At 46.5% G+C, this 14,578-nt stretch overlaps 1 pseudogene across 1 annotated transcript; it reads right to left on the bottom strand.

Moving 5' to 3' along the window:
* Positions 1-1,524: 1,524 nt before the first annotated feature.
* Positions 1,525-12,829, bottom strand: LOC142819671 (immunoglobulin gamma-1 heavy chain-like; annotated as a pseudogene). The gene is made up of 6 exons (XR_016347754.1): positions 12,720-12,829; positions 11,258-11,593; positions 7,230-7,541; positions 6,172-6,282; positions 5,918-6,092; positions 1,525-1,556 (listed from the first exon to the last, which is right to left on the bottom strand). The product of XR_016347754.1 is annotated as an immunoglobulin gamma-1 heavy chain-like (transcript).
* Positions 12,830-14,578: the final 1,749 nt, after the last annotated feature.

Below are 14,578 nucleotides of genomic sequence, written 5' to 3'. Positions count from 1 at the left end.
GACACACTTTGAAGTGTGTGTCCCTATAGTGTAAAAATTAATGGCAAGCCGCAATCCAGAATGTTGAGTATTTTTAACATAGATCAGTTGTGTATCTCTAGGTTTTATCATGATCCGCACACCTACTATATCGGAGTACCTGACGTGTAGAAGTAACAGAAATAGCAAAATATCTTGTGGGCTTTAGTTTTCTCTGGCTCTCCTCCCTAGTGGGGATAAAATCTCAATTTGGGATTGGGATTTTGCTTTTTATAGATTAGATTTTATTTTTTTACAGTTTGGTTTGTTTAGTTAGTTAGGCTGATTTGTTGCAGGAAAGCGTTTTGATGGCTTAGGGTTTTTTTCTTATTTTTATTTTTTACAGTTAGCTGGTCATTTTCCTTTGCTTGTTTATTTGGGCTTTTTTGAAGGGGGCGGGGTGTCAGTGTGGTGAGCATCAAAACCATTTGCAAAAGCTGAGAGCTGGCTGCTGGGAGATTTGCACCTGCCTGTGGCCAGTTTCTACTTGCTGTTCTTGTTTTGTTTGTCACTAAGCAAAGCTGTTTATTTTCTTGTTGTGTGTGATAACTTGTTGTTGAACAGTTTTACCATACAACGGCCACGCTTTGTTAATGGGCTTCCTGGCTCACTGAACCACAGGGGAAAAAATAGCGTACTTGTTTTTGTAATGTACATCTAAATGTATCTTCTTATTTTTCTTTCTCTCTTATCTTCTGCGTATCATCTTAGCCCATGTGTGCAAAAAAAAAAAAATTAAGATGCATTTGTAAATTTATGGTTGTAGTCTGGTAAACACTAATACATGTGCTGACTGTGAATAATCTCATTGGGTATGTCTACACTACCCCGCTAGTTCGAACTAGCGGGGTAATGTATGCATACCGAACTTGCTAATGAAGCCCGGGATTTGAATTTCCCGGGCTTCATTAGCATAAAGCCGGCGCCGCCATTTTTAAAAGCCGGCTAGTGCGAACCCCGTGCCGCGCGGCTACACGCGGCACGGGCTAGATAGTTCGAACTACGTAGCCATTCCGAACTATCTGTACGCCTCGTGGAACGAGGTGGAACGTGGAACGAGGTGTACAGATAGTTCGGAATGGCTACGTAGTTCGAACTATCTAGCCCGTGCCGCGTGTAGCCGCGCGGCACGGGGTTCGCACTAGCCGGCTTTTAAAAATGGCGGCGCCGGCTTTATGCTAATGAAGCCCGGGAAATTCAAATCCCGGGCTTCATTAGCAAGTTCGGTATGCATACATTACCCCGCTAGTTCGAACTAGCGGGGTAGTGTAGACATACCCATTGATTTCAGTGGGATTCTTAGAGCGAATACAGTCGTGCCCTGGCATAGCTATATGCCTGAAATTGTATATATGAAGGCTATGTGGGCCATATCATGCCTTCCATGATAAGACAGGACCATATGGTGCAATAGCTTTTGCATTCTCTGTCCCCTATGACAGTGACTCTAAATCTTTTCAGGGAAGTGCATGCCATTGAGGAGTCTGACTTGTGTACTCCCAAGTTTCAACTCACTTGAAACCTACTTAACCTTAAACCTACATAAAAGTAAAAGTGTCACAACACAGTTACTGAACAATTGCAGACTTTCTAATTTTTCACCATGTAATTATAAAATTAATCATTGGAATATAAATATTGTCCTTACTGGGAGACTTATCCAACATTACTCGGGTTCTTAACTCTAACAATTTTTGGTTTTCCTCATTTAAATCATTGGTCTGGGGTGGGGCTGGCGAAGGGTGGTTCAGGTGTAGGCTGCCCTTAAGAGAGAGGACAATCCCCGCCCTCTTTCACCATAGCAGTTTGGGGCCAGATGAGAAGTGCCTCTCCATGGCTGCAGCAGCTGCAGCAGGCACAGCTAGGAGAGGGGCCAGCTGGGGGGACAAAGGACCAGCTGGGGGACAGACAGAAACACATAAACACACACAAATGAATAAACTCTCTGAAATATATAACAGATAGCTGCCCTTTCTCCACCCTTGCACCCTGCTGGCCCAATGAGGTTATAGCTGTCCCAGTCCCCATCTCTGGCCCTTTGGTGCCCCCTGTGGTCACTCAGCAGTATAACTGTCCCTCCTACCACACCCCTCCCTTTCCATTTTATGAAAAACAATCAGATTCCAGGCACATCCTTTTATTCTGGCACAACCAAATCCTGACCTTGCTTTAAGTTATGATAAAAGGAAGCTGCGTATTAAATTCAGTGGTCCTAGTTCTTGCTTTTTAGGAGGAATTCTTGAGCAAACAGCCTCACAGATAGACAGACAGACACACAGACAGATGCATAAACCCTTTCAAATATATAGTAGGGCAGTATAAACAAGTCATTGTGTGAAATTTTCTTTGCACTGACTTTGCTGGTGTTTTTTCTGCAGTTTTTATGTGGTTTATCAAACGTAAATAATTCTTATCCGGAGTCGGGGAGGGGAGAGTAACCACCATATCTTTTTCATTGATAAAGAGGGTGAACTTATAAGCTTTCTCTGTGTAAAATGTATTTATTGGGGTTTTGATCTTCTTTGGGGCTGTCTTCCTGTGTGTTATCAATGACTTTACAGCTGAGCCCTCCCAGAGCTGAGCCAGTTAAGCATCTGTGTTGCTGTGTTGGGGTACGATAACTCCAACTCTGTGCCTTGGCTGGGGGAGACCAGAGGGTCTGGCCCAGCAGGACAGGGTGGAGGGGAGCTCCAGAAAGCAGGGGGTCTGGCTCAGTGGCATGACCAACACACTGGGTGACAACCCCACAAGGACCCCTTTAATCCAACCCATCTATGATGGGGTGGCCCCACCCCGCACTCAAGCCCAGGGAAACCAACTGGCGCCGGGGGCAGAGAGAGCCCCACTCACACCTCCCTACTGGGCATGCTCCCAGGGGAGCCAAGGTACAAAACGCTGCAGGCCTGCTCAGCAGGGACAGACGGCGGCCAAAGCTGGAGCTAGCGCCCAACCGCCCGAGTTGCAGACCATACCACCAGAGAAGGAGCCGCCAGGCCCGCTGAACATGCTGCTGCCAGGCCCAAGCTGGGCTCCACCCCAACGACGGAGCCGCAGGCCAACCCCCCGCGACCCAGGCACTGGACCAGCCACCGCCAACCCCGATGCTGACTGGGGAAGTGCTGCAACAGCCACCCGACTCATGCCGACAGGTGGGACCGCTATGGGATGGGAGAAGGGGGTAGAAAGTGACCCAGGGCAGGGAGCTGGAAAAACCCCTGAGGGCTCGGCGTGTTGCGGGGAGGAACCCCCGCCGAGCCAGTGGTGGGAGCCACCCACCACTGATAGGGCCCTGGGTCGCGGCCCGGTGGAAGGGAGGGCCCAGGCCCCCCTACCCCTCCTGCCCTGAATCCTGGCAAGTGGGGGCTCAGCTAAAGGACTAGGTCTCAGAGCCTGTGTACTAAGGACTAGGCCGGGAGGCCGTATTTCCCCTAAGACAGGGGCAGCGTCATACTGTTGACTCATATTTAGCTTGTCGTCCACTATGACCCCCTAAACCAGTTTCAACAGGACTACTTCTAGACAGTCACTTCCCATTCTGTATGTGTGAAACGGATTGTTCCTTCCTAAGTGGAGCACTTTGCATTTGTCCTTTTTGAGTTTCATCCTGTTGACCTCAGACCATTTCTCCAGTTTGTCCAGGTCATTTTGAATTATAACCCTGTCCTCCAAAGAACTTGCAGCCCCTTCCAGCTTGGTATCATCTGCAAACTTAACAATCATACTCTCTATGTGAACATCATAAATCTATGAAACTTCATAAATCTTAAAGTTCTGTTCTGTTTCCGGTGTACTCCAAGCTCCCATCTACTTCAGTGGGACTTTGGGGGGCAGAAGGAATATAGGATCAAATCTCCTTTGTTAAACAATCCCATTTAAAAGTTCGATCCTATGCTCATAGAAGTCAAGGGCAAAGCTCCCACAGACAAGAATGATGCGGGATGTGGGGATAATAAAACAAGTAATTCTCAATTATAACCAAAAAACCCCCCATTTCTTCAAATATGTGGTGACAAAAAGGGTTTGGAGACAGATACATTTACAAGAAGTTATATTTTAAGCCCAACCACTTCACACCTTAGTAATAAATTAGACTCAGAATTTATCTTTCACTTTCATTTTTTCCTCTTGTACAGTGCTTTTCAAAAAACCCTAGAAATAAATTTGTCCGACCACATTAGTTAAAAAAGGAGTTTTCATTTATTGTACCTCACAGCTGCGTATTCAGTCTGGAACAGAAAAAGATGATACTAGATATTAATAGTTTTAATGTGAATCTATAATGTCATACATTTAGCCAATACCATTTTTTAGATAACAAGACAGGAAACCAAATTCAGTTCTTACTCTCAGTGATATAAAAGTAAAGCAATTCCTCTGAAATCAATGGAGTTACTTCATGTGTAGAGTGTAGAACTTTTTGTAGAGGTGTTTTATAGACAAAAGGTTTGATTTGGATCTAATCTGCGCTGGCGTAAATCCCCACTAACTTCACTGAAGTCAATGGGGTTTTGCAAATGACAGAAAAGTGTGGCCCTAAAGATTGCAGTTGTAAACACAAGATAAATACTCATCTCAGTTACCCCAGAACAGTCCATAGAACTAGACTTGTATTGGGGCATCTGCTACAAGAATCTGTCTTTAGAGCCATTCCATTCTAAATTCCTGTTTTCACTCTTTGCAAAATTCCTAGAAGGATTTAGGCTACGTCTACACTGGCCCCTTTTCCGGAAGGGGCATGTAAATTTCACCAGTCGTCGTAGGGAAATCCGCGGGGGATTTAAATATCCCCCGCGGCATTTAAATAAAAATGTCCGCCGCTTTTTTCCGGCTTTTAAAAAAGCCGGAAAAGAGCGTCTACACTGGCCCTTATTCAAAGTAGGAATAAGACCCTCCAGAAAAGGGCACTTTTTCCGGAGGATCGGGGCCAGTGTAGACGCTCTTTTCCGGCTTTTTTAAAAGCCGGAAAAAAGCGGCGGACATTTTTATTTAAATGCCGCGGGGGATATTTAAATCCCCCGCGGATTTCCCTACGACGACTGGTGAAATTTACATGCCCCTTCCGGAAAAGGGGCCAGTGTAGACGTAGCCTAAATGTTTTAATGCCAGACTGGGCCTCAGTGTGATTAAAAAAAAAAGTTTGCTAGCTGTCAATTGCTCTGTTTTTGAATTATGAGACGCCAGTGAGGATCTGACTAATGCCGATGGGGAGTAACTCTCAATTTATGTCCATGGAAATTAGAGCAACATTTGGATGTGTATAATCATGTGTTCAGATTATTTTTCTTGGTCTATGTAAAACTCACAGAGCCTTTCATCCACCAGTGATGTGACGCCTCCCTCAGATATGTAGAAACATAATTATACAAGTTGAAACATTTCTAGTCCGTCACTTCCTGATCTGGTAAATCCATGGTCTAGCATGATTGTAGTTAGCCAGATGTTCACTTATTGTGGATGTGGCTGCGTTTCCTGCAGTCCCATAAAGTTGGTTTACAGCCACCGGTCCTGTCTCTCTGTGTTCTGTGTTGTTCTTTAGCTCTAATTTACCCCTAAATGTCTTCTCAGAACCCAGTAAGCAGTGGAAGTGTGAGTAATGCTGCTAGACAATATTGACCTCCTGGGATCTGGCAAATGCTTTGATTTGGCTCTGGCCAGGTGTCGGATTAGAGAGGTTCAACCTATACAATAACAATTCTACACTGGCAACCCTACAAAGTATAAAAATCAATGAGTGGTCCTGTACCACCATAGAGACCGACAAAAGAATCATGAGCTTTCATGACCACAATCCACCTCTTCATCTGAAGTTTTTTTTAAGATACAGCTTCAGAGCACTACCCCTCTAAAACCATATAATGCCATTTCTGTCTACACACAGAAGGAAATGAAGAGCAGCTACATGTGACTCTTCTGAGGAAATCAGGTAGTTGGACTGTTGACACCAGTGTCGGGATTTGCTCAGGAGAACTAGTTAAATACCCTGATAATCGGGTGTATCTTTCTGACATGCCTGTGGTTGAAAAAAACACTTTACCTCATGGGCATTTGGTTCTCTGTTTCCACAGCTCTCCCTGCTGGAGGAGAATGAAAGGACGGTTACAGGACATGCGATGAAGGGCTGCTGTGTGGCATATAGGGTTATAAACAAGTTACCTCTGATGAGTCGTTTCCTGAAGAGCAGGATCATCAGCTGGATGATGACAAGGAAAATACAAAACCGGCCAAAATGTAACACATAACTGCAGTTTCCTTTCCCAGCTTCATCTGCAGAGAGAGGAGAATAATGTTCAGTGCCGAGCAGTGGAAAAATCCCATTAAAAGGCATGGGGTCCGTGTCATCAGAAGTGAAGCCTCTCCTGGAGGTGGCCTTTGGGGCCCATATGACTGTTTGGTGCAGGATTCAGGCCACTAATCGTCTGAGGTAAGCTAAGTGTGTGTATTTATTTATTCTGTCTGCCTGCACTGTCAGTTATTTTACCACAAGGGTTGATTTATTTCAGCTTGAAAATTACAGATCCAGTCTGAGAATCACTGTCCCACTGAGGTCTGTGGTGAGTTAAACGGACTTAGAATGAAAATCGGTTTAGGGAACATCATAGCATCATAAATGTTAGAGAGAGCAAAGGCCTGTTGTAGGTCTCATGGAGTTCACTTCCTTGCCTATCATTTAACCATTTTGGGTTGGGAACCATTGACCCGCAGAAAAATTGGTCGGTGCCTCAGAAAATTGAGAAGCGAAGCAAAACAAAAACAAAATAATCACTGACATGGCCCCCGACTGAGAATCAGAAAGATTTTCCCCAAAATTCCCCTTGCACCGCAGAGCGTACGAGGACCCAGGGTAATAGATTTTGTTTGGGAAAAGCCTTCAGGCAGTGCTTTGCTGAGCCAGCCGAGGTCAGGGAAAGAGGCAACGCATGGAGCCACTTCCTCCCCCTGACAGGCAGAGTCCAGCCCATGAGGCTCAGGGGTGTTCTGCATAAAAAGATATTATTTTGGTGTTTCGTGGTCTCAAAAAGTTTAAGAAACACTGTTCTAGGTGGGTTTTTTTATACCTCGTCCCCATTCTGCGTCCTTTTAGTTCTTTGGCACTGCAGTAACCCTTTAAATCTGTATATTTGCCCTGACTTGAGGTGACGTTTGCACCAGACACCATGGCAATGAGCACAGTGTAAACGAGAGAGCAGGTTAGATAGGATACGATACGGGACCTGTTTGCTTGGCCATGGTAGCACTGATGTTTCTCCCCGTACTATTGTCTTTGACTGTAAAATTCAAGATTGTCTCCTGGTTCCACCTATCGTACGGGATTGTCATGAGGCTCCAGACGCTGTAGATCCCGTCCCCGTCTATGGCTCCGGAATCTGTCTGGCCCACTGATGCCCCCTCCCCTGTGTCCCAGAGAACGTTGCTCCAGGAGGGCGTGCAATCCGAGAGCAGGAAGAGCAGGGGTATGTTCTGGCGATGTTCAGCATCCTTCTGGGTGGAGGGCACCAGGATGGAAAGTCTTGGCTCAGAGGCATCTAAAATAGTCAGAAACAAGAGATTGGAAAGACCTGCCAGTTATAGCTTAGCTGGTCCCTTTTCCCCCAACTCCTGCCCCTGCCCGTGGATGCATTATATTGTGCATTGGCTAGTCTAGTCTCCATGTTTTAAATAATGGGACTTCCTCTGCATGAAGGTGGAGTTCGCTTATTAATTTCATCCTGTTACACTCCTTTGTCCACCGCTCCTGGATGGTCTGAGTTCTGGGTGCCTGCTGAGGGCAGAGACTCAAAAATCAGACCCCTCTTTACCGCATCCTAGTCGCATATTCAACTCCTGCTGCCCTGTTCGAGGTTTCTCAATGCAAGCCACCAGGTGGCAATCATTTCAGGAAGCTCAACGAAGGTCTCGTAAAGAGCTAGATTAATACAGGTGCATAAGGCCAGCAGGAAGACGCATCACGCCCCAGACTCAGGTGGCTGTGACGAGGCACAACCAGGGAGCACGAGTAGCAGAAGGCCAGAGAAGAATAATGACTCACAAAAACATGCCTCTCAACAGTGGATAGATCTCAAAACACTCTGCAAAAGCGAGTGAAGCTCATTACCCCTTTAGTTGCAGCCTGCTGGGCGACCAGCGCAGCAGGATGACAAAGTAGTTTTCCTGATTCACAGTCTCATACGACACCCACTACCGGGATCATTTTCCCTCTCGGCATGAACACTGATGACTCAGAACCAAAATGGGGCTTTAAGTGGTTGGTGGGTAAGAGTCCAAGGTTCTGTCTTGGCACCAGGGCTATAGCCAGGATGGGGCAGCCATCCAGGGCACAGAGATGCAGAGGGCGGAAAAATGGGCAGAAAGGAAAGATCAGATAAGAACATAAGAACGACCATACTGGGTCAGACCAAAGGTCCATCCAGCCCGGTATCCTGTCTGCCCCCAGTGGCCAATGCCAGGTGCCCCAGAGGCAATGAACCAAACATTCAATGATTAATGATATCTATCCTGCCATCCACCTCCACTCTCTGACAAACAGAAGCTAGCGACATCATTCCTTACCCATCCTGGCTAATAGCCATTAATGGACTTAAACTCCATGAATGTATCTAGTTCTCTTTTAAACGCTGTTTTAGTCCTAGCCTTCACAACCTCCTCAGGCAAGGAGTTCCACAGGTTGACTGTGCGCTGAGTGAAGAAAAACTTCCTTTTATTTGTTTTAAACCCGCTGCCCATTCATTTCATTTGGTGACCCCTAGTTCTTATATTATGGGAACAAGAAAATAACTTTTCCTTATTCACTCATGATTTTATAGACCTCTATCATATCCCTCCTTAGTCTCCTTTTTTCCAATCTGGAAAGTCCTAGTCTCTTTAATCACTCCTCATATGGGGCCCATTCCAAACCCCTCATCATTTTAGTTGCCCTTCTCTGAATCTTTTCTAATGCCAGTATGTCATTTTGATATGAGGAGACCACATCTGTACACAATATTCAAGATGTGGGTGTACCATGGATTTTTATAAGGGCAATAAGATATTCTCCATCTTCTTCTCTATCCAGTTTTTAAGGATTCCTAATATCCTGTTTGGTTTTTTGACTGTCGCTGCACGCTGCGTTGATCGGTGGATGTCTTTAGAGTCTCCAAGATCTCTTTCCTGAGTAGTTGGAGCTAAATTAGCCCCCATTATATTGTATGTTTAGTTGGGGTTATTTTTTCCAATATGCATTACTTTACATTTATCCACATTAAATTTCATTTGCCATTTTGTTGCCGAATCAGTTAGTTTTGTGAGATCTTTTTGAAGTTTTTCACATTCTGCTTTGGTCTTAACTACCTTGAATAGTTTAGTATTGTCTGCAAACTTTACCACCTCACTGTTTACCCCTTTCTCCAGATCACTGATGAATAAATTGAATAGGATTGGTCCTAGGACTGACCCTTGTGGAATACCACTAGTTACCCCTCTCCATTCTGAAAATCTACCATTTATTCCTACCCTTTTTTTCCTGTCTTTTAACCAGTTCTCAGTCCAGGAAAAGGTCTTCCCTCTTATCCCATGACAACTTGATTTATGTAAGAGCCTTTAGTGAGGGACCTTGTCAAAGGCTTTCTGGAAATCTAAGTACACTATGTCTACTGGATCCCCCTTATCCACATGTTTGTTGACCCCTTCAAAGAACTCTAAGGGTATGTCTACACTTGCCCCCTAATTCGAAGTAGGGAGGCAAATGAAGCACACCGAAGTTGCAAATCAAGCCCAGGATTTAAATATCCCGCGCTTGATTTGCATGTTCCCGGCTGGTCGCCGTTTTAGAAATTCACTAGCCCGGAGTAACTGCCCACATCTACATGCGGCAGTGAAACGGGAGTCCGATGTAAAGCCCTAACTCGAATTAGCTGGTATTTCTCCTGCAATGAGGTTTACCATCTAATTCGAATTAGGGGCTTTAAATCGGACTCCCGTTTCACTGCCGCCTGTACACTCTGGCAATTACTCCGGGCTAGTGAATTTCTAAAATGGCGACCGGCTGTGAACTTGCAAATCAAGCGCGGGATATGTAAATCCCTACTTGATTTGCAACTTCAGTATGCTTCATTTGCCTCCCCACTTCGAAGTAGGAGGCAAGTGTAGACATACCCTAACAGATTAGTGAGACCTGATTTCCCTGTACTGAAGCCATGTTGGCTTTTGCCCAACAAATTATGTTCTTCTATGTTCCTGACTATTTCATTCTTTACTATTGCTTCCACTACTTTGCCCGGTAGTGATGTTAGACTTACCGGTCTGTAATTGCCGGGATCACCTCTAGAGCCCTTTTTAAATATTGGCATTGTGTTAGCTGTCTTTCAGTCACTGGGTACAGAGGCTTATTTACAGGATAGGTTCCAAACCATAGTTAATAGTTGTGCAATTTCACATTTGAGGCCTTTCAGAACTCTTGGGTGAATGCCATCTGGTCCCGGTGGCTTGTTACTGTTCAGTTTATCAATTAATTCCAAAGCCTCCTCTAATGACACTTCAGCTCCCTCCTGTTCCATCAGCTCGGTCCCCACTAGGGTCCAAAAGGCTCTGCCAAGCTCTCCAGGGACCTTGAGGTCTCCCCATACTGGCCTTGGAAGCTTCCCTTTGACCAGAGCTCTGGGCTTCACAGGTGCCTCCCCTCCCTTAGATGCTCTGCACCTGCCCCGAGCCACCCTTGTGCTTTCCCTCCCCTGCAGGCCTCTGACCCTTTGTCCAAGAGTCCTGGGGTGGGTCCTGGCTCCCCCCAGCTTTCAGGCACCCTGGTGAGCTCACTACTGGAGCTGCCCCAGCCAGCACAGTGCCGCCACGCCACTCTGGAAACTGGGCACAGGCTGGTGCCGGGGGCTCGCTCATGGGCTGTGCTAGCGGCAGGGCTGGTTCACGGGGATCTGGGTTTTGAAGCTCGGCTCAGCCCTGCAGCTGTTTTTTTCCCCAGGGGAGCCTGGCTGGGAAAGTCTCAGGGGCAGACAGGCTGAGAGAAATAAGACACAACCGAGATCCACTGGCCCCAACACGGCTCGCTGTGGCTCACCATTCAGTGGGGGACTGCTCTTGGGGATCAGGCCTGGAGACAATGGCAGGGGCATTCCCTCGCCAATCCAGCCACCAAGAGGAGACAGCAACTCCAGTAGGACTCAGCCGGCAGGGGCTAAAATGCCTAGCTCCAGCTCTGTTCTAACCCCTCAGGCCTCCGGAATGACATTTTCCCAACCCACTGGACACTCACCTGTGACAATTAGTCTGGTCCCACTCCCGAAGTTCGGATATGCATATGCAGCTAGGCCACAGTAATACACCCCGGAGTCGTTTCTTTGTGCGTCTGTGATAATCAGAGAAAACGTGTCCGATGCCTCGTTCACCTCACTCGAGTATTTTCCATCAGAAGGTGCATTCTTATAACTCTGGAAAATCCCATGCAGACTTCCATTCTGAAGCTCTTTGTACCAATATACATATGCTCTCCTGGTTGAGAGCTTACAGTCTATCCGTGCAGTATTTCCAGGGGCCAATACAATCTGGGCCGGGCTCTGTTGGATCCACATCCCTTCCTGTGAAGCAGTCACTGTAAAGAGAAACGCACAAAAACCACGAATACAATAATCACTTGTAGGAGATTCACTCTTTGCAATATATTAAATATAACACATACAATGTAAGCAAACCACCCATTATTTTAAAAATTGGAGGTTGGTGAACCTTTTTTTTTTTTAGTTATTCATTTTCTTAACCTTCTTATATATAGTTAAAACAGATGTTGCTAAAAAAATTTTCTGGTATAGTATTTTTGCCATGTTTTTAGGTGCCGCATAGCTGTAACATAAATGATAATCACTCTGTTTGTATAGACACTAATCAATCCCTTTGCACATTTACATCGAGCTCTCCTCAACGTACTTATCACAATTAATGAAGCCTCAGAGCCATACTAATAAATAATACTTATTGTGACCTGACATACTGATATTATTAGGACCGGATGGAAATTAGCATTCTTATATCCATAACTATAATCCCCCTCCCCAAAAAAGCAGACCACTTCCTCTCTGGTCACCGTAATAATATTTGGTACTTGGATCCTGTCACACAATATTCAAAGTGCTTTACAGATGTGAATAAGCTACGCTTCAGAATGTTCCTGTGAGATGCTGAAATATTATCCCCGTGTACAGATGAAGAAACTATCACAGGTAAATGAAGAGGGTTAGCCATGGTCCCACAAATCAGTGATATAATTGTGAATAAAACCCAGATGTCCTAGACAGCATAGTAACCTCGAATGAGAGTAAAAAACAATAAAATTAATGTTATTTTATCAAAATCTTGCCCGGAAGGAAGTGCTTTATTATCTCAGACATTCAGGTTTAAAATTGTCTTTCTGATTACTTTAAACAAGTACTGCCCCTTGATGCCAACATAAAATACACGAGCTTACCAGAGACCTGAATTTTGACCAACAGCCCGTTCCAGTATCCAAAAGGTGAAACTGTGTTCAAGGGGTTGTTAGCTCCACACATTATTTCATTCTCTCTCTCTTAGGATTTCAGTTGGAGAATAAAACATAAGACTGTTTAGCTCTCCCCATCAGCCTGTCTTGCTATTACCCGCAGTTCAGAAGATCTTTGCACATGAAAGTAATTTTTTGTAGCAAGGTAAACAACAAGCATGAAGTATCAGGCTAAAATACTTACTCTGTAGACAGACTAGAATCATCCCAACGATCTGGTAGGACATTTTCTGGCTTTCTTCAGTCATGATGCTCTGAAAACGGTAGATGCCTGCTAGCAAATGGATCTCTTGATTAAAGACTATCACGTGGAGAGGAGGATGTCATGTTTCCTCTTAAAGTTCTGTGGGGGCAACATGCCTGACAAAGGAGAAGGCCAGGAGATATTAACAAACCCATTTGAATTCTGACTCCCAGCAGGGCATACCAGGTCTGGATGGTGTGGTGCAGGGTTCGCAGGGCCCCCAGGTGCTGGTCCCGGTACCCCTGCTGCTTGGTGGTGGTCCTGCTGAGGCTGCGGGTGTGGGAGCGCACTTCACGAGCAGCTGGTGCAGCTGTAGAGAAAGAAGAGAAGTGGTCAGTTCTTCCTGGGGATGCAGTGGATGATGCCCAGCTCCCCCTGCAACGTGAGGGCAACCATGCCCTGCACCGTCAGAGCCGATGTGCTTGCACAGAGGCCATGGTCAGGATATCGGGCTCTCCCCAGGACTGGGAGCTGCCCCAAGACTGCACCTATGCCCTTCTGCCATATATAGTGCAGCCTGGGTCGGGAACGTGTCAGGTATCTTCACACACGCATGTGCCTATTGGATCACAGCCCTTGGGTGTCATGCAGCAGAAGCCACCAGCCTAAGGGTGGCATGGCACGTGCTCGCACGTGCGCAGGTGGCTGCATGATCCATGGGAGGCATGGCCCACACGCGCAGTCCCTGGTCTCCCTCTCCGCCTCCCCCCCGGGTAGGGGACAGTGCTGGCACTTACCTGGTATGGTCTCCCTGGACGACTCTGCTGACTCCAGTGCTGGGGCAGCTGGTGGTGGCCCGTCTTGTGCGCCCAGGTAAGGGCCTTCAGCTCCCGGCTTGCTGCCTTCTGGTCTGGCACGGACCGCCCCGTCCCCCAGGAGTTGGTCGAGGGGGTGGAAATAGGGGCAGGTGGCAGCCCCTGCTGCAGCGCCACCCCTGGTGGCCCTGGTGTACACCTGCCATAGCTCCTTCACCTTCAGGTGCACCTCCTCCTGGGTGCACCTGTGGCTTTTTCTGGCCATGGTGGCCACTATGCGGCCATAGACGGCCGCCTTCCTCTGCCTAATGTGGAAATCATGGACGTTGGGGGCCTCCCCCCAAACCTCAATGAGGTCCACGATCTCCGCGCTAGTCCATGAGGGCGCGCGCCATCTACGGCCCCTGGCTGGCCCCTGGGGAACTGGGCGGGGGACAGCAGGCTGCCATCATGTGGCCACTGGCTCAGGGTCTGCGGTTGCTGGCAGTCCTGGCTCTTGCACATGCCCAGTGGCCAGAGTCTACCCCTTTAAGGTCCCTGGGGCTGGGGGAGAGGAGAGGCGTTTTTCTGGTTTGGCTCAGAATGGCCACCAGGGGAAACTGGGAAGGGCTGGAGGCTCCCTAATTTGAAATAATGTCTACACAGCATTTATTTCGAATTAGCTATTACGAATTTGGTGTTATTCCTCATAGAATGAGGTTTACCAAATTCAAAATAAAGGCTCCACTATATCAAATTAATTTTGAAATAGTGCTTTGTATGTGTAGACGCTATTAAAGTTAATTTGAAATAACAGCTGTTATTTCGAATTAACTTTGTAGTGTAGACATACCCTTACAGAAAAAACAACAAATGGTCTGGTAGAAAAAGGGAGGAGAGGTAGGAGACAGAGCATCATTAATTATCTGGAGAATGGGTACTTAAGCTTAAGCAGATAAAAATCTAAGTAGAGTCCCCACCAGCCCATATCATGATTGACAGCAATGGCTGTCTTGCCACAAACCAGCTCTAAAAGCCAAATACACAGAGAAGCCCTGGAATCCC

The sequence above is a fragment of the Pelodiscus sinensis genome, chromosome 22 (genome assembly GCF_052426305.1).
Source record: "Pelodiscus sinensis isolate ZL-2025 chromosome 22, ASM5242630v1, whole genome shotgun sequence".
Taxonomy (NCBI): Eukaryota; Metazoa; Chordata; order Testudines; family Trionychidae; genus Pelodiscus; species Pelodiscus sinensis.
This window is presented reverse-complemented; position numbering and strand designations above follow the sequence as displayed.